We start from the raw sequence: 25,585 nt of genomic DNA, 5'->3' as shown, positions 1-25,585 counted from the left end.
CAAATTACATATTTTTAAAAGATTTTATTTATATCAAACAAACAAACACACACACACACACACACACACACACACGATTCATTGGGAGGGGGAGGGAGAGAATCTCAAGCAGACTCCACACTGATCGTGGAGCCCAACTGGGGGCTTGATCCCACAGCCCTGAGATCATAACCTGAGCCAAAACCAAGAGTCAAACATTCAACCAACTGAGCCACCCAGGGGGCTTCTGTTTAAATTATATATTTTACAATTTTTAATTTTAGAATAGTTTTAGATTTACAGAAAAGCTGCAAAGATAGTACAGAGAATTCCCATAGATCACACACCCAGTTTTTCCTATTGTTAACATCTCACGTTAGCAGTGATGCATTTGTCATAACTAATTAATCAATATTGATACCTTATTAATAACTGAAGTCCATACTTTATTCGGTGTCTGAACCAAAGCTCATATTTTATTTCCGCAGTTCTTATTTGATTTTTCTGTTGCAGGATCCTATCTAGGACATCACATTACATTTAATTATGATGTCTCCCGAGCCTTCTCTTTGTTATGGCAATTTCACAAATTTTCCTTGTTTTTTGATGGCTCTATTTTGAGGACTACTGGTCAGATATTTTGTAGGATGCGCATTTACTAGAATTTTGCCTGGTGTTATTTTTTTTTTTTTTCCCTGATTATACTGGGGTTATAGGTTTGGGGGAAGAAGACCACAAAGTGCCATTCTCATCACATATCAAGGTTAAATGCTGTCAACATGCTTTAACGCTACTAAAGTTAATGTTGATCACCTGGCTGGGTGGTGTTTGACGGGTGTCTCTTTTATAAAGTTACTCTCCATGCCCTTTTCCGTACTGTATTCTTCCGAAAGAAGTCATTATAAGCAGCTCATATTTAAGGGCTGGGAAGTTATGCTCCACCTCCTTGAGGAGGGAATATCTACATAAATTACCAAATTAGGTTTCTAAAAACATTTTGTTCTCTTGAATGTCTATTTTTGCCCTCAAGTTTCTAATAACCATTGTGGCTTATCCTCAGTGGGTTGTTTTGACTTTGGGTAGTCACAGAATTAGGGTAAAAGGTAGATATATGGTTCAGTTTTTCTAATTTCCTTTTTAAGGCCCAGCCTCTAAACTAGAATTACTTGTTACATTTTAAATATATAATTTATAGTCTTTATTTAAACTATACAAATTATAGAGAATGCCATCTATTCTCTAGAAAGAGGAGAAGCAGAAAGTGAAAATTATTAATACACTAGACAACTATTGTTTTATATATATCTACCTAGGAAGAAGTGATAGAGGAATTCTGATCCGTTAAGAAAAAAAAAATCAGGGGTGCCTGGGTGGCTCAGTCGTTAAGCGTCTGCCTTCGGCTCAGGTTATGATCCCAGGGCCCTGGGATTGAGCCCCACATCGAGCTCCCTGCTCCTCCCTCTCCCTCTGCTTCTCCCCTGGTTGTATTCCCTGTCTCGCCGTGTCTCTCTCTGCCAAATAAATAAATAAAATCTTAAAAAAAAAATCATTTATTCTTAAAGTGCCCAAATGCTCTCTGCCTGTCCGAGGACAATTCAGCCATTGCCTAGAATCTGTTCTCATGTTCTCCCATGTCCCACAGCAGTATATGTTATTTCTGGAGTGCCTTGATGTGGAGCAGAAAGAGATGACCCTCCTGCATGTGTTCCAACCCTGAATGTTCTTCAGGTAATATTCTTTCCCAAAAGAAAGGATCCACCTCTGCCTATTATCAGATTCAGACAGATTATCCTGTTCTGAATTGGCAAGTCTTTAGAGTAAACATCTCTTGGGAATGTGTGAGAGATCTCCAGATTGTGCTTGGAGAGCCCTTCTGTTTGAAAGACAGAAAAACCCACCACCAAAAAGAAATATTCTTGGTCTCGCTTTCAGGAAGAATCAGCTTGAGAAAAAGGCAGCAAAGTGCACCCAGCTGGCAACTAGCTCATCACTACCTGCTTCATGGAATTCCAGTGACCTTGTTTTGCCCCAAGCCAGTTTATGTGTGGATAAAACCTAAACCTGGACTCCTTAAGATTTACGGTAAGGTTTTTATCCCTAAGTATTCCCAATAAGTAAACAATTAAGATATGGTTCAAATGGCCTGGATTTGATCCCTGGAATCCCCCTAAAAGTGCTTTCCCTTGGGCAGAATTTCCCTGAAGAAAAAAAAAAAGAACAAAAGAAATGAAATCAGACTTTATTTTGGAATATCTGCATTGGTAAGGGAAGGGAGCTATTAATCACAGAAATGTGCCTTAAGTTGAACTTTCCAAGGCAAAACTGCACAGTATTTAGTAAATGTAAAATGCATTTATTGAAATTCATAAGCAACCAGGCAAGCAAGCCATGGGCAATAGAATGAATGATTCAGGAGCTCCACATTAGTTATTTTATTTGGTTTTGAAGTGACCGACTATAGGAGGCATAGCATGTTCCCCCCAATCATCTCCCTCTATTCTGAACATGTGACACTGGTCATGTCTCAGTAGACACAACATGGAAGCCAAGGACATCAGAATTATAACTAACTGTTCCCAGTTAGAGAGCTATACACATCTACATATGTTGCCACGAAGTGAGACCCACTGCATTTACCAAACAGAATACAAAGTAAGATCTAATTTTTGGTAAAATAGAGATCTCTAATACAAATGTCTATATATGTAAAAAAAAAAAAAGTCTAAAAAGGTACATGGTACATGCATTAACAGTACTGAATCATGAAAATACAAGTGATCTTTATTTTTCTCTTGTACTTTATTATACTTTCAGAATTTTTCTAATAGTACTTTTTAGAAACTTAAAAATAAAGGTATACATAAACATACTTTTTCTCTTTCCTGCCAGAATTTTCTTTTTTTTTCTCAGTTATATTTCTCTTAACACTCTTCAAATGCAAACTTACTTTCATACCCCTCACTATTTGCAACTAAGTGGGAGGAATTTGGACTTTTTGAAAAAATGTATTAACAGTATTAACAGCTGATCGTGACTTGGATCGATTGGAGGCTACATAGAAAAAAATTAAAATTCCATTTTTTTTCTGCAAGTATTTTTAAAGCTTCTTCAGGGTTTATAAACAATCTGACTATACGTCAGATTTTTGTATTTACAGCATCTGTTATCGTTGGTGGCCTTAAACATAACTTGACTTTTTTCCAAGAGAAGAGAAGTACGCAGTTTCTCTGGTTAATTCGCATACCGAAAAGCCTCAAAATCTCCTGGAACAGATAAAGTCTATCAGAGTCCCTTTGGTAGGAATGAGGGGAAGCTTATGCATTAAACAGGACCAAGTTCTCATATTCAGATGAATTTCCAATAGTTTGTGCATTTTTTTGAATTGTAAAATAGGAAGGCTTCTGGCAGCAAAAATAATATGCATTGCCTTTGATAATGCATGAACAAAGGGAAGGGTATAGGCAGCCACAGAAAAGAATATACTCTTCAAATGCCCTTGGCTGCTTCTCTAGGCCAGGCCCTTCTCTGGGTAAGGCGCCCAGCTGCAGGAGGGAAGGGCGAATAGAGAGCAGTGGGGCAGGAAGGAGACAACCACATTACCAGACAAAGTCCATTGAGCGTTCCAGACACTCTGAAAAATTCACTGAATGTAGAAAATCATAATATAGGGATTGAAAACACAGCTCCTAGAACAATGTTTATAAACTTTTAATGTACACCAGAATTACCCAAAGAGATTGTTAAAACACAGATTCTTGGGCCTCCCATCCAAAGATATGGATTCAGTCAGTCAGTCTAGAGTATGCCCAAGAATTTGCATTTTCACAAGTTCCCAGATATTGTTGATGCCGCTGGTCTACGGATCACAATTGGAGAATAAATAGACTCTATTTGACCTTAAATACTGTCTCTACCTCTCACTGCGTTAAACAAGTGGGTGACCCAGTCCCTCCCTAGCTCAGTCAATGCCTCTGTGAAATGAGGTAATACTAGCTCCTGGCTTCCAAAGTGTTGTAGTGAGGATTACATGAGAGAAGCCATCTAAGGCTCTCAGAAAAACACCAACAAATGTCAGCTATTATTATTAATATTAACATTATTTTGATATTGTATCGAATCTTCCTGATGTCAGTTGAGGAGACTGAGGTCCCAAGAGATTGAGTGACTATCTCGTGGTCCCAAGGCTAGTGACCAGGGAAGCTGGCATGTGGATCTTGGGCTTCTAGACTGTCTCAAGACACCAGACGGAGCATACCCTGGGACATCTTGCAGAGGCTGAACATTTTCAGCTTGTCTCAAACCCATGATCTTCATGGAGGAAATAAATACCAAAACTAGCCTCCAAAGTTTGCAAACATCTAACAAAGCTGACTGACAACAACCATGTCCTGCTTCTGCTCAATTGAAAGGGAACACACTGTCCTGGGTTATGAAAATGGGAAACCAAGGTCATGCTGAGTGAGGAAACTATTACAGCCCTAATAACTGAGGGGTTGTTATTCCTCCTCTTTCTGGAGAAAACGGGGGTCTGGTTGACAAGAAACACATCCCTCAACCCCAGGAATTTATCAGGGGGACAATTCACCGTCATAATCTAGGCTACCAGAGGACACTTGGGATAACAGAAAATTATCCCCAGACTGTTACCTACCTTTGGCCTGATAAAAAAGAAAGAATTATTTAACTTTGGCTTCAATAAAATGCACAATGATGCATTTTTTAGAAGAACAGAACAAACATCCGTTCTCAGCCAGTAGAATGTTATGTGCTTTTCAATAAAGCTGCTGAGAAAAGCAATAAATCCCAGCCTCGTCCTATTAATGTGTCTTACCTAGAACTCAAGAAATGAGATGCTCTTCTCAAATCTACAATCAGCTTTCTGCTGTGGGAAATGGAACTCTAGGGAGAAATAGAGATCCTTGGAACATTATCTTCAAAGCAGAACTGAAAGGAATACTTTAGATTACCAGTAACTTCACAACATTCAGAAGATTCCAGCAATCCTTACATGATATCTGAAAACTGCTTTGAATTTTTAATGAATTGATAACTTACTTCACAGAATTACGGTGAAGATTAATTTGATTAATGTGTGTAAAGAACCTAATACAGACTGTAGCACATAGTGAATCCTCTGTGTTTCCTACTACGATTATGAATTATGATGATTTGGGGCCATGGTAAAATCATAGGGTTTACAGGCTGGTTCAGATCTCGGTGACTTTCCTGATTCTGTGAAGTAAAGAAATTTGTTCCTCAATGGGATTCAGTAGAGAGAGTAACAGAGAGGAAGAGAACTATTTTAACAATAAAAGTTTTATTAAACAAAGAAACAAGTCCTTTTACGAAGAGCTGCATTTAGCTTTTGTTCATTTTTTAAAAATCAAATTCGTTTATGTATTCTATGAAAAAATACTCAGGACTTTTCAAAACCACAACTGATCGATTTTAACCTAAGGTAATCAGAATACACACACAGACCCATGGTAGGAAACACGGTATGTCTTTTATTCTAACTTTCCCATTACCACAATCGGGCTTTCAGAGACCTAATTAATCTCACAGGGTATTTGCCTACCATTTTTGTTTCACTAACTACAAATTTGTCATGTGTTCTGACACCCTACTGAATTCTGAATGGCCAAATTTTATTACAATTTTGGAATAGGACAGTTCCACCTACTCACAGTCCTAGGGCCCAAATGCCTGTGTTTTCATACAATGTTGGGAATATAACCTAGGCAGTTATTCATGAAGGCAATAAAACTACGATCCAGGGCAGGTTAAAAAGGATGTTGGTTTCAATCACTTTTGGGGCACCTGGGTGGCTCAGTGGGTTAAAGCTTCTGCCTTCGGCTCAGGTCATGATCCCAGGGCCCTGGGATCGAGCCCCGCATCGAGCTCTCTGCTCAGCGAGGAGCCTGCTTCCCCCTCTCTCTCTGCCTGCCTTTCTGCCTACTTGAGATCTCTGTCTGTCAAATAAATAAATAAAATCTTGGTTTCAATCACTTTTTCACCTCCTTTAGGAAGAGACTTTAGGATTCATTAAACACGGTTTTAATTCCAGGTTTGTAAAAATTACATCAGCATGTGGCCAGGAAGGAATGGAAAACATAACATGGTTTTCACTGGTCAATCCTGTAACTTTCAGAGTCTGTACCCCTTGCAGTCTCTCCTCTCTTGTCCAGTCCAGTTTCTACTCAATCCATGACTACCATTGGACTCTGGGCTCTATCTGAAACCCACCGACCTTGCCCTGTGAGTCAGGATGGCATCTGACCTGCCGAGCTTCTCCACTTCCTACCACCCTTCAAATAGTAGTGGACAGTTAGTAGAATTCCCAACCTCTCCACGTTGTATGGCCTTGGGGAGTTCCTAGCTCACCTCAGCTGTGTCCTACTGACCCCAAACTAACAACCGTAGTCAACGACCCATGCAGCTCCTCGATTTCCTGCAAGAGGTGACTCTGAAATTGATGTATTAGAGAGGAGGAGGATTAAATGTTTTGTTCAGTCTTACTAACTTAGACAACAGACAATTTCATACAATAAAAAGTGGGAGTCAAGAGAAAAATGGGGGGCAGGGTCCAAAGTTCTCATGTAAACTACAAAGCTTTACAGAAGTCGTTCCCTGTTCAATAAATTTGCTTTATGCTCTTCCCTGCACTTCTTCCACAGTACATTCATGTTTTAGACCAACGTGTTCTATTAGTGGAAGATGTCTAGACACCTTTCCGGTTTCTCTCTGCCGCAAAGGCAAGCGCCTTATTTTTTGAAGCTTGCTGAATGGCTACATCAGGTAGAAAGGGTTATTAAATTCATCTAGCTCTCAGTGCCACTTTCCCCAGAAAAGAAAACTTTGAGGAAATCAAAACAGCAGCAGGTTGTGCAGGCAAACACTCATTTAACTGTCATTAGCCCTTGATGGGGAATCCTAATTCTTCCATGGCAAGAGAAGGCAGCTTTATTTCCCATCTTCATCTTTTGAATTCTAACTAAGGAACAAAAAAGACATTTTTCTTTTCTTTTTAAAGCTTAGAAGGAGATAGTGATCTATCGTTGATCACTTCAGTGCTTTACTTACAGAGTATAATAAAGAATTGCTCAAATAGCCAAATACAGAGCCATCTCCATCTACAAACAGAATTATGTCCCACACAGGATCATTCAGGCACACCAGCTAGCTAATTCTCAGCCAAATAAAGTGATTCATTACATAAAAAACCACAAAAGAACAGATTTTTCTTTCTCCAGAAGGCTTCCAGACCATCTATCTCAAAGCTCTGCTAAAGAGTTTTGCATTCACCTAAACATATTCAACACTCAGCGGGCCCTAGCCTCTGAAAGATCAGTGGCTGGGCAGTAACGTGGTGCCACCTAGCTTCCCTCCTGAGGGATATTTGTCCATCCCTAGATGATCTCAAATGCCTGAGGAAATTACACTAGGTTCGACAATGGGCACAGATAGCATGGAGGCCTGGGTGTTATATACAAACAATGAATCATGGAACACTGCATCAAAAACTAATGATGGACTATATGATGATGAACATAACATAATAAAATAAAAATAAAAAACAATGGTCTATGGCTTGATGAGACCAGAACAGACAAAGAGAAAAATGCCTCCTTTCGTATTCATGCAAAGACAATTGAACACCAGAGTTAGAGCCTGGAGATCCTTGGCAATCGAAGCCCGCTAGCCCAGGCAGCCTTTCCCCCACCTCATCACCTGCGACTCTGCGGGAGGAGAAGGTGATCTGTAACACACACAGTGCTTCTGGTGGTGGCTCCACACACCAGGTACGTCTCCTGACCACCTCAACACATGCTTTCAGTATTTCCACCTCTGTCACAAATGCTCTTCCCAACCAAGGACTCCTCCCCCTAGGATCCTCCTCTCAGATCCTTCCAAATTCAAGTTTCACTTCCCACCGCAGCCTTCCCTGACCATACCTAAGTCCAATAGTTGTCTCATCTCTGAGTTACATTATGTTCTCTGTTCTTCATTGTGTCTTTCGTTACTCTGTGTGCGCCTACCTGCCCAACCCAGTCCTCAACCTGGGGTCTCCTACTCGTCCTTCAGGGCTCAACCTCTCGGTCAATAGCTCTTCTGGACCACACACTCCCCCTAACAAACACATATGTTGCCTTCTTAGTGTGTAGACCTCTATTAAAGAGCTCATTTTTTCCCTCATCCTATTAGACTCTAAGCAGAGGCTGTGTTTTAGCCATCTACTCTAATCATCAGTAAATTGTTGTTGAGTAAATAAATGGTTGAAAGAATGAAGCATAGCCTTTAAATTATTTACTCTTACTTAGTGTTTCTCCAACTAGTCTATATTTCTTGCGGAAGGACTGTATATTTTAATCCTTCCCTTGCCACAATCCTCAACACAATGACTGATCCCTGCTTAATCCCTGATGACCCTATTTAAAAAAAACACAAACAAACAAAATAAAACCCTACATTTTCCTAGTGAATTTACTCTTTGCTCTCTAAAATAAGCAGTCTCGTTCTCTCTCCCATTCACACTCCCACTCTCATCTCATTCCTGACTGAAGACTTTGCTTCTAATTTCACTGAAAAATAGATATAATCCAAGTTCTGGCTGTTTCATTGACCAGACACTGAGATCTTCCTTCCACATATCAAAAGAGGCTTAATAAAATATTTTTTTAAAAAAAGTTTTGTAAATAATTGGACGAAATGTCAAGAAAGTTGAGGGGAGATGGCATCCAAAGGGAGGCTGGGAGACGAGGGAGGCACCGAACATCCCACATATGCTGCCAACGCATCTACCTTTGGCTCTCGTTGCTCAGAAGGGACTGGAGGGAGAGCCTACACTGGATCCCAGGCACTGGAATCAGGTGGCGGTCTGCCCACACCCAAGACACACGATGTTCTCAACACATCATCCAGAGTGATCATTTCAAACGATCCCCCAGTGACTCCTGATTTCCACAAGGGAATCTCCATGATCGGAGGCTCCTCCCCCACCTCCTTGAACTCCATCTTGCCTCTCTTCTGCTCATTCACTCTACTTCCGCCATACTGGCCTCCTTTGTCTTCTTTGAGTTGTTGTAATCCCTGCTGTAAGCAGCCACACTACTTCCCACCTAAGGTCCTCAACTTCCCATCCCCTTTTCTAGTATCCTCATCTTCATGGGGCATATCCCCCACCCTATCCAGCTCAGTACAACATCCTCAAAAAGCCTTCCCTGATTACATTATAAAATGGACCCCTCTCTCTTCATTCTCCATTCCCTCCCCCCAATTCATCTTGCTTCACAGCGCTAGCATGGCCTAAAATTACACTTCAAATTTTTGTTATTTAGTAGCTGTCTTCCAAACCTGAATCTGAACTTTATGATGGAAGACATTTTCTCTTTCTTATTTACATCAATAAACCAATCCTAGCCTGAGTCTGAAGAGGGGTGCTTTATTCACACTTAACTTTTTCCCAATGGTAGTGTCTTTGGAGGAAAAGGCATGAAGGGAGATCTATTATTTGCTGTGGGATAATGGCAATAACAAACAACCCACAAGCTTTAGGGACCTCACACAATACAGGTTTATTCCTTGCTCAGGCCGTAGTCCTCATGGGTGTTCCTAGTCAGATGGCCCAACTGTAAACAGGCTTGCTCAATCTAGTAGCTCCACTATCCCCTAGGACCTGGGAGTCCTCCACTGAATCCTTTGCATCTGTCAGGCGATCAGAAACTAGGGAGACAACAGGGTATCATCCAGGAGATTTTAGGGGTCAGGTTTCATCAGAACACAAGCTCACAATCAGAGCTTTGAGGGAGCCTGGGAAAGCATTTTAACCTACTCCAGAGGGAAAAGGAATTAGGGTGTGGTGAACTCATGGCATAGTAGGGTCTGTCATGAGAGGTAACAGCAGGCAATGTACAAGCTGTTTTTCAAAGGATGAGAAACTTACCCTGGAATAGTGTTCCAGGGGAAAGGAACGGCAAATGCGGAGGCAGAGGAAAAAAAAAAAGTAGCACATCTTAGGAACTTTAGACTGCAGATGTGGCTATATCTACTATGAATGTACAGTGTGAAACAAAAAAGGCGTAAGAATGGGGAAATAGGCAGACTCAAGACCACGAAGGACCCTGTATGCCATGACAAAGGGTTCAGACTTATTTGGAGGGTAACAGGGAGCTTCTGAAGGATATTAAGGGCACAGGTTGGAGAATAATGTGATCAAATGGGTGTTCTTCAAAGAGTCCCCCAATGGGATGATCTACATGGAAGATGAATTTGGGATAGAGGGAATGGAGATAAGATAATTAGATAGGACGATATTGAAAAAGGATAACAAGAAATGCTGAGGGATAGAAGTCAAGCTAAGTAGTTTCACGGTGTTTATTAAATTATTTTTCCTTCTGGAAAGTCTCATGAGCATACTTATTGTTTTTGATGAGCTAAAGAGTTTAATATTATTCCTGAAGTTTAGAAATCCATCTCACAGAGGTTAGTAAAGTCACATTTTAATTAAATCTCTAATTAGATTTGTAATGCCTATCATTTAAAATTAAAGGTCAGTCTAAATGGATAAAGTTATTTCTCAGTCAATGGTAAGGATTATTTGGGGAAGGCAGGCAAGTAGTAGAGTTATGAGTATGAGTAAACTCTCACGTTGCTAGTGTGAGGAGGGAAAATTGATAAACATCTCCCCCTAATACCCAATGTGACAATATAATTCTAATAAAAAAACATATAGAAAAGTTAGGTTGTTCATCATAATGCTGTTTTTCTCTCCACCAGATAAATTAATATCACATTTCAATTAAATTAAATTTTTAGTGTTTCCAAAACCATGACTACCAACATGTTTACACTTTTCTCCTTATAATGATATGATTTTCTCCTTTCCATTCATAACAATTCTCTCTTTTTTTGTCATCTTTTTATTTGCAAAAACTTTTTACAACTTTACAGAGGCATAACTGACAAATAAATATTATATCTGTAAGTGTACTGTGTAATGTGTATTCATTGTGAAATTACTACCACAATAAGGTTAACTAACACATTCATCACCTCACATTTTTATTTATTTTGATATGATGAAAACACTTAAGATCTACTCTCTTGCAAATTTCAAGTACACATTACAATATTTATTTTTAATTAATTAATTATTTATTTATTTTTAGAGAAAGAGTGTGGGGGAGGGCAGAAGGAGACAGGGAGAGAGAGAATCCCAAGCAGGCTCCACACCCAGCACAGGCTTCATGGGGGTCTCGATCTTCCAACCTGAGTTCATGACCTGCGTAGAAACCAAGAGTTTTTTGCTTAACCCAGTGAGGCCCACATTGCAGTATTTTTTTTATTTTTGAGAAACTGGTTATTTTCCATCAACCTTCTTTCCATTTTGTTTGCCTTTGTGGAAAAAGCAGCTTAACACCACTCAGTGGTTGTTCCTACCCATTCCGTGGCCTGAGCAATGGCAGCTGCAGACCAGTCTTCCGTGGCAGGCTGGGCGCTCCTGTCTTCAGCAGGGAACTGCTGACTAGGCACTGAGGGCACCTATTCAACCTCAGTATGAGTAGCAGTGAGCTCAGGAGCTGGAACAATCCATCCACCCTGAAATCCCTCCTTGGTCACAGAGTTCTCAGCAGCAACCTGCCCTTCTTTTCAATCTCTTCAGGATCTCTTAGAAGTAGAGATCAGACATGACCTCCCGGGGTGCTCACGAGAAATGGTGCTACACATGCACCAAACTTCCCAGGCCAGCATACACATTAGATGCACTGAGTGAGCTCCCTTGTGTAGCAAGGGATGGCGATGTCCATGTAGTGAAGAGGAGGGTCTGTGTTATACAGAGCGACAATAGGCAGGTCAACATAAGATTCCTCTGTAAGAGGCTGGTGGTCAGCCCTGGGATCAGTAATCACCAGCAGTCTCGGCTCTCCAAAGACTGCCTGGATCCAGTTAGTGAAGCTTCCAGGAGTGAAGCCTCCAGCAATGGGAGTGGTTCCTATAGCAGCAGCAAAATTCAGCACAGCTTGCTGGCCAGTAATCCTGGAGGACAGGACACTGATGTCAGCTGGGTCTTCAATGGCCACAATGGCACAAGCTGCCGGCAGAAGCTTCTCCCAAGTTCTCTTCAGATGTATGATGTAGATGCCATCACTTTCCCTTTTGTAGCTGTACTGTTCCATTTGGAAGTCAAGGCTGGTGCCACCCAAGTGAGTCCCTGCTGCAGGGAATTGAGGACATTCTACTCCTTCGTTTGCAGGACATCAAGGGCTCTGGACATTGTGAAAGTTTCCCTTTAAGTTATGAAGGGAACGCAGAACACCACCATATGGACCCTTTCCTGGGTAGCACCGAAAATCCCACATTACAATATTTTTAACTATAGTCACCGTGCTGTACTTTATACCCTCAGAATTTATTCCTCTTATAATTGAAAGTTTGTACTTTTTTTTTACGTATTTAGGGTAATTTTATTTTATTTTTAAAAATTTTTTAAGTTTTTATTTAAATTCTACTTAGTTAACATATAGTGTAACATTAGTTTCAGGAGCAAAATTAAGTAATTCATCACTTACATACAACACCCCGTGCTCGACACAAGTGCCCTCCTTCATATCCATCACACATTTAGCCCATCCCCTTGCCCACTTCCCCTCCAGCAGCCCTCAGTTTGTTCTCTGTGGCTAACAGTCTGTCTTATGGTTTGCCTCCCTCTCTTTTAACCCCCTCTTTACCTATGTTCATCTGTTTTGTGTCCCGAATTCTACATATGAGTGAAATTATATAGTATTTGTCTTTCTCTGACTGACTTACTTTACTTAGCATAATACACTCTGGCTCCACCCATGTAATTGCAAAAGGCAAGATTTCATTCCTTTTGGGGTGCCTGGGTGGCTCAGTGAGTTAAAGTCTCTGCTTTCGGCTCAGGTCATGATCTCAGGGTCCTGGGATCGAGACCCGCGTCGGGCTCTCTGCTCAGTGGGGAGCCTGCTTCCCCCTCTCTTTCTGCCTGCCTCTCTGCCTACTTGCGATCTCTGTCAAATAAATAAATAAAATCTTAAAAAAAAAAAGATTTCATTCCTTTTGATGGCCAAGAAATCTCTCGTTGCATATATATACCACCTCTTCTTTATCCATTCATCAGTTGATGGGCATTTCAGCGCTTTCCATAATTTGGCTATTGTTGATAATGCTGCTATAAACCTTGGGGTGCATATGCCTTTTCAAATCAGTATATACATATCCTTTGGGTAAATACTTAGTAGTGCAATTGCTGAGTCATAGGGTAGTTCTATTTTTAACTTTTTGAGGAACCTCCATACTGTTTTCCAGAGTGGCTGCACCAGTTTGCATTCCCACCAACAGCGTCAGAGGGTTCCCCTTTCTCCACATCCTCACAAACATCTGTTGTTTCCCTTGTTGTTAATTTTAGCCATTCTGACAGGTGTGAGGCAATGTCTCATTGAAGTTTTGATTTGTATTTCTGATGATGAGTTATACTAAATCTAGACATGGCTAACAGTAGCTATCTCTTGTCTTTTTTGGAAAAATGTCATTCATGTCTTCTCCCTATTTCTTAACTGGATTATTTGTTTATTTAGATGAAAGTTTGTACACTTTGATCAATGTCTACCAGTTTCCCCATCCTCCAGTCCCTGGTAACCAGTATACTACTCTCTAGTTCCATGAGTTTGGCTTTTTTACATGCCTCAGATAAGTGAGATCATACAATATTTTTCTTTCTCTGTCTGTTAACATAATGTCTTTGAGGTTCATCCATGTTGTCATAAATGAAAGAATTTCCTTCCTTTTTATGGCTGAATAATAGTCCATTGGGTATACATATATTACATTTTCTTATTCGTTCATGAACAGACACTTAGGTTGTAGGTTGTTTCCATATCTGGATATTGTGAATAATACTGAAATGAACATGGGAGTGCAGATATCTCTTTGAGACCCTGATTTCAATTTCTTTGGATATATACACCATACTAGGCTTGCTAGATTATATGGTAATTCCACTTTGAATATTTTTAAGAATCTCCATATTGCTTTCCACAATGGCTGTGCCAATTTACATTCCCACCAACAGTGTAGAGGGGTTCCTTTTTCTCTACTCCCCCACTAACACTTGCTATCTCTTGTCTTTTGGTAATAGTCATCCTAACAGGTGTGAGGTGGTAATTCATTGTGGTTCTAATTTCTATTTCTCTGGTGATTAGTGATTTTGAGCATCTTTTCATATATGGGAAATCTATGGAAAAATCTCTATATTCTTTGCCCATCTTTTAATGAAATTATTTGGATTGGGTTATTGAGAAAGATCTGTACACTAAAAACTATAAGACCGGAATGAGAGGAACCTGGGTGGCTCAGTTGGTTAAACATCCAACTCCCAGTTTTGGCTCAGGTCAAGATCTCAGAGTCATGGGATGGAACCCCATGTCAGGCCCTACATTCAGTGGTGAATCTCCTTCTCTCCCTCTCCCTCTGCCCCTCTCCCCTGTACCCCCTCTCTCTCAAATAAGTGAATGAATCTTAAAAAAAAAAAAAGTTATGAATGAGAGAAATTGAAGAAGATACAAAGAAATAGAATGACATCCCAAACTGGTGGATTGGAAGAATTAATATTGTTAAAATACCTGTACTACCAAAACGACCTACAGATTTAATGTGATCCCTATCAAAATTCCAATAGCATTTTTCACAAAAACATGACAAAAATATTAAAATTTGCAAGAAATCACGAAGACTTCAAATAGCCAAAGCAATCTTTAGAAAGAAGAAGGCATTCATACATCCTAATTTCAAACTATATTATAAAGATATAGTAATCAAAATAATGTGGTGGTGGCATAAAAAAAGACTCACAGAGGGGTGCCTGTGTGGCTCAGTCAGTTAAGCATCTGCCTTCAGCTCAGGTCATGATCCCAGAGTCCTGGGATCAAGGCCCACACTGGGGGAGGTCCCTGCTCCACAGGGAGCCTACTACCTCTCCCTCTGCCTGACACTCCCCCTGTTTGTGTACTCGCTATCTCGCTCTCTCTATCAAATAAATAAATAAAATATTTAAAATAAATAGACTCATAGATCAGAATAGACCACAGAAATAAACCCACATATACACAGTCAACCAATGTATGACAAGGGAACCAAGAATACACAATGGGGAAAGGATAGTCTTTTCTATAAATTGTGTTGGGAAATTGGATATTCACGTGCAAAAGAATACTGTTGCACATTTATCTTACACCGTACACAAAAAATCAACTTAAAATGGATTAAAGATTTAAACATAAGGCTTGAAACTGTAAAATTCTAGAAGAAAACATAGGGAGAAAGCTCCTTGACATTCATCTTGGCAATGATTGTTTTTGGACTTGACACTAAAAGCTCAGGCAACAAAAAGAAAAATAAACAAGTGGGACTACATCAAACTTAAAAGCTTCTGCACAGCAAAGAAAACAATGAACAAAGTGAAAAGGCAACTTATAGAATGGGAAAAATATTTGCAAACTATATATCTAATAAGGGGTTAATGTCCAAAGTAACTTTTATTTAGAATGATTAGATCTATAATCTAGATATTTTTAAGTTATAGAAAGAAGTGGAAAAAAAGTGTGTTTTTTTTCTTACTCAGTAGAAGGGTTCTAAAAAGGGCAAATTAAAACATCAGCAATACTTTTTAAAGCGACCTTTACAAATCTAAAATCATTTTGTGTGATAATACCTATTATATTGAAATGGTAGAATTATAGGTGAGTGACTTATTTTGCTCTATCAAATTCTCTGTGTAAGTACATTACTTGTATAATAAAAAATTGAATAAAGACACACTCATTTTGACAAGTTAATTTGCTCACAAAATTATCAGGGATTCCTGAGTTCAAATCTCAGTACCACCACTTAACGTGACATTGAGTAAGTTGATATCATTGTTATTATTATCATCATCATTATCAATATTATTATTACCATTAGCATTATTAGATAGCATTCAGTGTGTATTACGTGCCAGTCATTCTGTTAGGCACTTTGCATACATTATCTTGTGTTAACAAATCTTTCAGTATACACCTCTTCACCTATTAATATAAGTGATAATAACACTTTATAAGACAATTGTGAAGATTAGATGAAATTATATATGAAAAGCATGTTGTATACCGTAAACCTTATGCATGTATTGATTTCAATCCCTACATATTTTAATTATAAAGAATATTCAGGTAATAAAACCAAATTCACTAATACTTTGGTTTTTTTTTTTTAAACAATAATAAAATTGTCCTACTAAAGAACTTTGAGGAATTGGCTTCTTTTAATTGTAACTAGTTTCTGAGAAGCAGGGACAATGCTAATAACTGAAGCAAACATCCAGTTATAGAATGAATAAGTCATGGGAATAAAAGGTATAGCATAGAGAATATAGTCAATGGTATTATAACAGTGTTGTACGGTGACAGATGGGAACTACCCTTGTGGTGAGCACAGCATAATATAGGTTGAATCACTACTCTACATCTGGAACTAATGTAACATTAGGTGTTAACTATACTGAAATTTTTTTTTAAGTAATGAAAAAAACAAAAAAACCCAAAAAGACTCAGAAAGCCCTTATTTCCAGAAAAGTGCTAAGGAAGAGAGTGGGGGAAGGGGGAAATTTCTCAAAGTCCTTGAAATACAGACTAATGAGAATCATGTTTGAACTCTCCCCATTATCAGCCACTGTTGTTTCTGCTGGTTTACTTTTATGTTCTTTACAGACTTACTAAAACAACTGTATTCAAAGTGAGACCAGTTTCTTTCCCTTTTCTTTGCTAGTTTAATTTAATTTACAAATATGCAAATTATTTTTCAGACTCCAAGAGATGAAGGCAAGAAGAAAGGTTACCTATGTCCAGCAAAAGCTTTACCATGTGGTGGTAAAAGATTGGCTTAGCAGAATATTGGACGGTATTTCTGGTTCAAATTTTGGGCTATGTTCTGAATTATATCCCCTCAAAATAAGAGCCTTTTTGTCATCAAATAACTCAAGCTGAAAACTAAGAACTATGCCTCAGTCTTCCTCTTCCTGATCTTCCATATCGAATCTGCCAGTAAACCCCATGTTTCTATCCCAAAGGGCTCCCATATCCTCCCAACAACCTCCATTTCTAGTGTTACTTCACTGCTAAATCATCATCATGTCTCACCTGAACTTTTACCACCACCTCTAACTCACCCTCACTCTTCTTCATTCCTGAGAGAATATTTGTATCCCTTTTGGAGCTTAATTTTTCTCTCATACTTCTTTTACTGTGTTCTGGGATAATGATTTCAATTCAACCTCCTTGAATTATTATTGTCCAACATGGTAGCCACTAGTCACAAGTGGCTACCAAGCACTTGAGATGTGGCTGGTCTGGACAGAGATGTGCTATAAGTATAAAATACACATCTACTTTTCAAACAATTGGAATGAAAATAAAAGTTTTCTTACAGTAATCCATAATTATTTCATCAATACCTCAAGAATAATAAATATGTAAATATTTCACTAATAATGGTTATATTGATTACATGTGAAAATGATAATATTTTGTATATATTAGGTTAAATATATTGGTATATAACTATGTAAATTAATTTCACTTGTTTCTTTTTACTTTTGTGGCTACCAGACAAATTCAAATTATACAGATAACTTGAATGGTATTTCTTATTCTATCTTTTTTTAAAGTAAGCTCTGTAATCAACGTAGGGCTTGATCTCACAACACCAGGAGCGAGAGTTATACACCCTAGCAACTGAGCCAGCCAGGCACTCCTTGCATGATATTTCTATTGAGCAGAACTGTTTTCCATTGCTAATTCTGTTGTCAGCTGTTCCATTCAACCTTTTTACTGAGGGGCATGAAATGCTTTGAAAATCAAGTTTTAAATTTCCTAAAGCTCTTTAGTGTTCTCTAATTGCTTCCTTTGCAACTATTTTATGGTTTAAAAATCTCAAATCTTTCTGGAGACACATAGATTGAATTTTATTAAATTCCTATTTCCTGTACTAATCTGATTTCCTCAGGATTTAGTTTCTCCATTTTTGTTTCCATTTTGGAGCCTCTCTTTCATCCTGTTCATTTCTCCTCCAGTGGTTTTGATTCCTGGCTGCCCATAACTAAAAGGAGTATCTAGACCAACATCAGTTATTGGTGACTGGTGTTTCTTCAGCCCAGCTGAATCCCTTTGCAATTAATAAGCATATTAATTGATATAATCCTAAATGTGAGGGATGTGCAAGAACATGTGGCCTGGCTAGCTTCTTTATGGCCCATGAAGAGCTTGCTTTTTTGGTACAGAGACTCCTTTTTTTTTTTTTTTTAAGATTTTATTTATTTATTTGACAGACAGAGATCACAAGTAGGCAGAGAGGCAGGCAGAGAGAGAGGGGGAAGCAGGCTCTCTCTGGAGCAGAGAGCCCGATGAGTGGCTCCATCCCAGGACCCTGGGATCATGACCTGAGCCGAAAGCAGAGGCTTTAACCAACTGAGCCACACAGGCGCTCCACGGAGACTCCTTTGATAATACTTGGGGCACTGCTCTAATTGTCTCTCTAGCCCCAGTATTTATTTTGGAGTGCCTCAAAATATATCATCCATTCTATTTAAAATTTTCAGCCTCTCACAAGAGATAATTTTAGCATAAGAAGTGGAAACTTATTACAGAACCGTGTGGTAACATAGTCAATAGAAGAAAAAAAAAGAGAAAAGGAAAAGACAAAATATCATTATGGAAATAGTTTTCAGACTACTCAGGTAGTTAGAGCCAGCTGTCTTCATATCCACCCAAACCTTGCAAGGAGGCAGGATGAGGTAGGGATAAGAGGCATCAACTCTCCGACATCTGATGATCAGTGTCTAACCATTAAACTTATCCAAAATTGAACTGGGCTCTCTTGGAGTTCTCACTGCAAAAACTTTGCATTCAGTAAAGAGGAGAAGAAATTAAAGTCTTTAAAAGGGTTTCATACAGGGACGCCTGGGTGGCTCATTTGGGTAGGCCGCTGCCTTTGACACAGGTCATGACCCCAGGGTCCTGGGATTGAGTCCTGCATCCAACTCCTTGTTCAGGGGGAGCCTGCTTCTTCTCTCTCTGCTTCTGCCTGCCACTCTGGCTGCTTGTGCTCTCTCTCTTTCTCTCTCTCTAACAAATAAATAAATAAAAATTAAAATAAAAAAATTTTAAAGTTTCAAACCTATGATCTTTAAGGTCCAGTCTAGGGAATGTATCAAGAACATCCTGGGATGTAGCATAAATAACATTGAACTGGAAGTTTTGCCATAACTTCATAAGCAACTCAAGAAAGATTTTGCTGAAGAAGAAAAGGGTAAAAAGCTGAGGGTTGAAGATGTATGTGTACATGAGTGTGTGTGTGTGTGTGTGTGCGCGCACATATGTGTGCACATGTACTCTAGAAACAAAGAAAAGGCATGAAAAAAAATTTCAGACAAGGTACAGTGAGCACGACTTCATGGTCCATAAATGATTGCTGAATGGATGAATTATCACCTATTTAAAATACTCCCAAAGAGAATCTGTGCAAGCACCCCTTGATGATTCTTTGATTTCCCTAAAATTCAGCATGTGATTTATCTCTTCCACAAAAAATGAAATGGTGTACTGATTTTATCTTCTCTGCCCAGAAAATGTGGCAACCGAAACAGAATATTTGTGTTTGGGGGAAATAAAGGGTTGCTTATTCCAATTACTCTCATTCTCCAATAGGAAAGTGGATTTCTGAAATACTTAGAGACTGTTCAAGGTTACAAAGCTGGCTGGTATCAGATCCTGGACTGAGCCCAAGGCTCCTGGTTCTGTGCCCAGGACTCTTTCTCCTTCACTAGCTGACAGCACGCTACTGTATTCCTTGTTTCATCAAACAACAAAGCAGGTCAGGTGACCAGAACCTGTTGGCATACTGTCTGATCTATCCTGCAGAACTTGGATTCAGGCTTACACTTAAATTCTACTGAAAGTCAAGGTTGGCTTAACAGTTGTTCATGCCATTTATATAGCAAACAATGAGCACTTACTGTATGCCATATATTATGTTAGGTAGACACTATTGATCCAACAATGAACACAACAATAATGGTCCTGCCTTCACAGGACTTACATTTTGGTAGGAATTCCTACCAGGAAACAAAGACAAAAAATTATTAAATATTTTGATAAGGGATACAGAGGAAGCAAATAAGATACTTGTGGCAGAGAATAAAAAGAGGACTTACTTTACATAGGATGGCCAGAAGAGGTTGCTAAGAAGAGAGTCATTTAGTTTGAGTCTGAAGCAGGCAAAAGAGTCAAGCATTGGAAGAGCTTCTTGGCAGAGCGAGATGAAAAGTTTCTTGTGGCAACAAGGAGCTTAGCATGCCTGAGAAACTGAGAGAAGTCCTGTGCTTCTGGATCACAATGAGGGAAGGAAAGAATGAGCTGAGATGAGGTCAGGGTGGAAGACTGGGCCAGGCCACTTGGGGCACAGAGGCTTTGGTTTGGAGCTTGGATTTTATATCAAGTACATAGGAAACCACTGAAGGATTTCAAGCATGGAATAACTACTCATTTTTTTTCAAGAGGAAAAAAAACTCATTTAATTATAATTCTATAAAACAGGTGCTGTGCAGGTGCTGGGTGGCTCAGATGGTTAAATGTCTGCCTTCTGCTCAGGTCATGATCTCAAATTCCTGGAATCAAGCCCTGCATCAGGCTCCCTGCTCCATGGGGAGCCTGCTTCTCCCTCTCCACTCCCTCTGCTGTGTTCCCTCTCTCGCTGTGTCTCTCTCTGTCAAATAAATAAATAAAATCTTAAAAAAAAAAAAAGATAGGCGTTATTACGATTTATTACTGAAGCAACTACAAAACAGGAAAAGGAAATAAATTGCCAAAATTCACATCATAAGTGGCAGAGTCAGAATTCAAACCCAGGTCCTATCACTACAGAGTACGCACTCTTTTTGAAAAAATATATATACATTTATTTAAGAGGAAGGGAGAGAACACAAGCCTGGGAAGGGGCAAAGGGAGAGAGAAAAGCAGACTCCCCACTGAGTAAGGATACCAGGACCCTGGGATCTGAGCCGAAAGCAGACACTTAACCAACTGAGCCACCAAGGTGGCCCAGAGTATGTATTCTTAACAACTACACTTTTGCTTTTAGGTTGAGTAAGAATTTGGTGGGTGGGACACGGGCCAAAAGAGGAGACAAGATATGACAAAGGATTTCAGATATATTCAGGTAGTAGAATTGACAGGATTTGATGATGCAGTGGTGAGAGGAGAAGAGAAAAAGAGAAGAGCCACAGATGACTTTTAGATCTCAAGCATAAGCAATAAACCAGGCATCTGGTGGTGCCATTTACTGAGATCAAAAAGACCGGTAGACAAGCAAAACAAGTTTTAGAGAGAAAAAGCAACAGTTTGATTTAGCTATCTTAAGTTGGACATGTCCACCAGACACTTGAATGAGTCTAGAACTCAGGGGCCTGGACATAAAAATGTACAGGTCATCTCCACAAAAGCCATGAAAATGGACAAGGCAAACAGGAGGGACATTATAAGAAAGAAAGAAAAATTTCTGAGACTGATCTCTGAAGGGTGGTTGATGGAGATGGATCCATCAAAGGAATTTGAGATGCTTTGGATGGTGAATTGGGGGAGACTTGAAGTAGGATAACAGAAATCCAAGGTGGAAGAGGGTTTTATAGAAAGGGGAGCTGTCAGTGTATCTGATGCTGCTGAGAAATCAAACAACAGGGGTGAGTCAGCTCACCTATGCCTCCTGATTCCAGGGGCTCCCGGAAGCTCTCAACCCTTGAAGACCCTCCCACCCAATTCCCAGATGAATGAAAATCTGCATTTAAGTCTACATTCTTTTTTTTAATTATTATTATATTCCAGGTCCCATGAGTGAAAAATCAAATTGAGTCATTTCTACCCTCTAGAGGGAATAGGTTTGGGGTCATTTCTGGATACTGGAGATTTGACATAAAAGAGGAGAGAGAGAGATGACGACAGGGTAGTGTGGGAAGAGAGGGTACTGTTAAAGTGGGGGAGAGAGAAAAGCAGAAATGATGGGAGACATCAAAGAGCAACTTCAGCTGCTTCACACGTATGCCTGGGGGCCTGCTCACTGCACTGAGTCACTTCTATTTCAAAATGGCATTCTGGCTGACATTTGATTTGATAAGTGAATATAAAATCTCACTTACATCCCTTCAGGGTATAAGCAAATGCTCTCTTTATATATGATACACCATAGATTAATGAAGTTCTTGACGTACTCTCTTTACAGTCTTTATAACACCCTTCCTGAGGATGTATTAGGGACATAATTAAGGAAAAATCTCTTAACATGTAAACACTGCATGATGCTACTATTTGAATAATGGGGATGCGGAGAATGCGAAAGACACACTGGGTGCCTTGCGTCTTTAGACCAACGCACACCCAAACTGGAGCAGCCCACAACACTCAAGAGTGTGCATTTGCCGGAAAAAGGGCTTCCTTCTTAGCCGGGTGCTGGCTGGACTTAGATTCCTGTTGGCACACTCAAGCCTGAACCTGTTACTTGTCCACTTTCTGCCCTCTTGACTCCTCTCTGAACTTTCACAGCTCCTGAGAGGAGAACAAAACTGGAAAACTGAATGTTTCCAGTTAAATGGGTCCCAACCACCTTATGATGGGGCAGGGGGAAGAAGGGAGAGTAAAAATACCATTCACCGAAGTACTTAAGTTTTTAAAAACCCTGCTTCCACATGTCTTTAGAGGAACAAAACAAAGGAAGTCAGCATCCTCTCCATGAGTTGTGGTTAGAAAAACAATGATGTTATGTAACAGATGTTTCTTAACAATATAAAATTCTACTCGGATGAAGGAATGAATGAATGAACTAACAAATTAATGAATGAAAGGAGAAGGCACACCATGTATTGGTTCTCGATAGATTATTCCAGGCATACGTCCAATGGCTGTGATTCCTTCCAGACCCAGAACAGGGCATGAGATTGAGACAGAATAAGAATGCCGGAAAAGCTACAGAGGGTAAAAACAAAGAGACCTTGGCCCCTGTCACGGGGGTGACTGTGTTCTGGACATTCGTCCTTGTGGAGTCTTTTAGGTAATCACAGCCAACTATTCCCAAACCCCTTATCTGAGGATAAAATTTCCCTGACTGAGCAAAAACGAGGCAGCTGATGGCCTCTCAGAGGAGGTATTTTTTGAAAAGCCAGCATTTCCCCTGCAGCGCAACCCCCTTCAGAGAAGGTTAGCATTCCTGGAGCGGCTCCAAACTGTCCAGGGAGACTCTCTGCTCCTGGAATCTAAATAAGAACAGTAAGGAGGGAAAAAGTCAATGGGATTCCTTTAAAAAAACAAACAAACAAACAAACAAAAACTACTTTCATTTGGAGCCTTAAGGATTGCGCAGAAATGGCGGTCGAGGCCTATGAGAACAAAAGTGGTTTCTGGGTCCGTGGAGGCCCAGGAAGTCAATGGTAGAGCCAGATTGTGATTTGGTTGTCAGGTGACTATGCCAAGCCGGAGTGCTTTCATTTTTCTTTTTCTTTTTTGTTTTTAAATTAACTAGTGGCATTTCCTATTAAAGCCATAGGTTGTTTCTAGATTGTCCAAACATCCAGTTTGTGGGTGGGTCTGCCTCATGAAAACAGTACCTTGACAAGATTCCCTGACCAGAAGTGAGACTAATTTGTCCTGTCCACAACGGTCTCCTTGTTCTTCTGTCACCTGCAGGAAAGGGAACCCTCTACTGTCTCTACCACGTCCATTTATGAAAATTGTCTGAAATTATCATCTGTCCCTAATACCTTAAAACAGAGCAGGGTAAAGAGAAGAGCAGAGGCGCTAAGGTTATGTGTTAGGGTTTTTACTTTCAGATCTTATTTATTTCTCACACCAAATCATTTTTAGACCCAATTTATAGAAAGGAAACCAACTCAGAAATGTAAATCATGGCTCCCAGTTTCACAGGTTATAATAGCATTCTAATTACCTTAAATGAAACATCACTTTGCAAAGTTAAAAGTGACCGAGAAAGGGATACAATGTTAGGTCCAAAGCCCCTGGCGATCATTAGTTTTGATCAACTCTATTTTTCCAGATACCATCCACATGACGATAATAGCTGAGAATCTGCCAACAACCTGGTCAACTTATAAAAACTGTCCATTTTTCTCCTAAAAATTTTTTTAAACTGAAGAAGCAACTCCCTGGTCCCCACAAGCCTTCCCCCACTTGCTAAGTTCAAAATCCCATGGTTACCTTTTGTCTCATTCCAATATGCAAGGCCCTGTGCCCGGCCCCAGAGATCCTTGTCCAGAGAGATGTTATTTTAAAAGCTGAGTTTTGCGATTTCAGCAGTCTTGCCCTGGAATTGGGAACACTCTGTTCAACAGAAGTCCCTGGAGGTTCTCCATCCAAATAAACATGGGGCTCAGAATCACCTCCCCCATCTCAGAGGAGTGTGTCCAGAGAACAACGAAACACAGCCGTCCTCCTACTGTCTTTCTTCAACCCAAGACTTCCTCGCAGCGTTTCTGCCTTTCAGATCTCTGGTTCACTTAGAGAGAAATCTTATTGGGGCCCTATTTATTTTTAGCATCTTGCCCCTCCTGCTAGACAGGGGCAAACATGGGTTCAATGTGACACTGGGCAGCAGGGGTAGCCAGGGACCAGGAAGGCGTGGAAGTGAGGATGCAGGGGTGAGGTGAGAGGAGTGAAATATCAGGGAGTGAGTGTCTGAGATCACTGTGAAACACAAACTTCAAATCCACAAACCTAGGAACTGAGGTTCTCTCAGGTTATAAAGGCATGCTGGAAGCCTTACACAGAGGTCAAGGCCTGTGGTTGATGGCGGAGCCACCCAGGTTTTAGAGCATGTACCTTCTATTCTCAGCTACGACCTGGACTTGTGGCCCAGTCCCCAGCTCCTCATACCCCTGCAATCTTGGCCTGCCTTCTGGAGGACCACGAGACTGCTCTCTCCTTCTCTCTTTTCCTTTCCCTTTTGGTGAATTTATTCAACACCATCCTTTCTTTTTGTTTTTTATTTTTTATCTTTTTTAGCAAGAGAGAAGGAGCGTGAGTGTGTGCACAGGCGTGGGAGCAGGGTGGGGGGATGGGGGGGCAGTGGGTTGAGGAAGGGCAGAGGGAGAGAACATTAAGCAGACTCTACACCCAGCAAAGAACTTGACTCAGGGCTTGATCTCACAACTCTGAGATCATGACCCAAGCCAAAACCAAGAGTTATATCCTTGATGAACTGAGCCACCCAGGCACCCCTATTCAAAACCATCCTTATGGTTCTATCTCATGCCCTTTTTTTTTGAGGGCCCTATTTCAGTATACCACTTGATTCTACCTCTCAGCCATATAAAAGACACCCCACATCTTTATAGTTCCACTTTTGTATACATATTTGAATTTCAAATAAATATGTGATTTTACAAACACACTATTTCACACCCTGTCATTTCCCAGACCAGGGAAATCTGCCTAAAACATCAATTAAGTTTTTAAAGTGATGGACCATATTTCTACAGATCACCTCTAAAATTAAC

The 25,585-nt window shown here is 40.0% G+C and overlaps 1 pseudogene; it reads right to left on the bottom strand.

Annotated features, from left to right (window-relative positions):
• Nucleotides 1-11,391: 11,391 nt before the first annotated feature.
• Nucleotides 11,392-12,253, bottom strand: LOC116873460 (annotated as a pseudogene).
• Nucleotides 12,254-25,585: the final 13,332 nt, after the last annotated feature.

This window comes from Lontra canadensis, unplaced genomic scaffold, assembly GCF_010015895.1.
Source record: "Lontra canadensis isolate GAN:19392208 unplaced genomic scaffold, GSC_riverotter_1.0 scaffold33, whole genome shotgun sequence".
Taxonomy (NCBI): domain Eukaryota; kingdom Metazoa; phylum Chordata; class Mammalia; order Carnivora; family Mustelidae; genus Lontra; species Lontra canadensis.
This window is presented reverse-complemented; position numbering and strand designations above follow the sequence as displayed.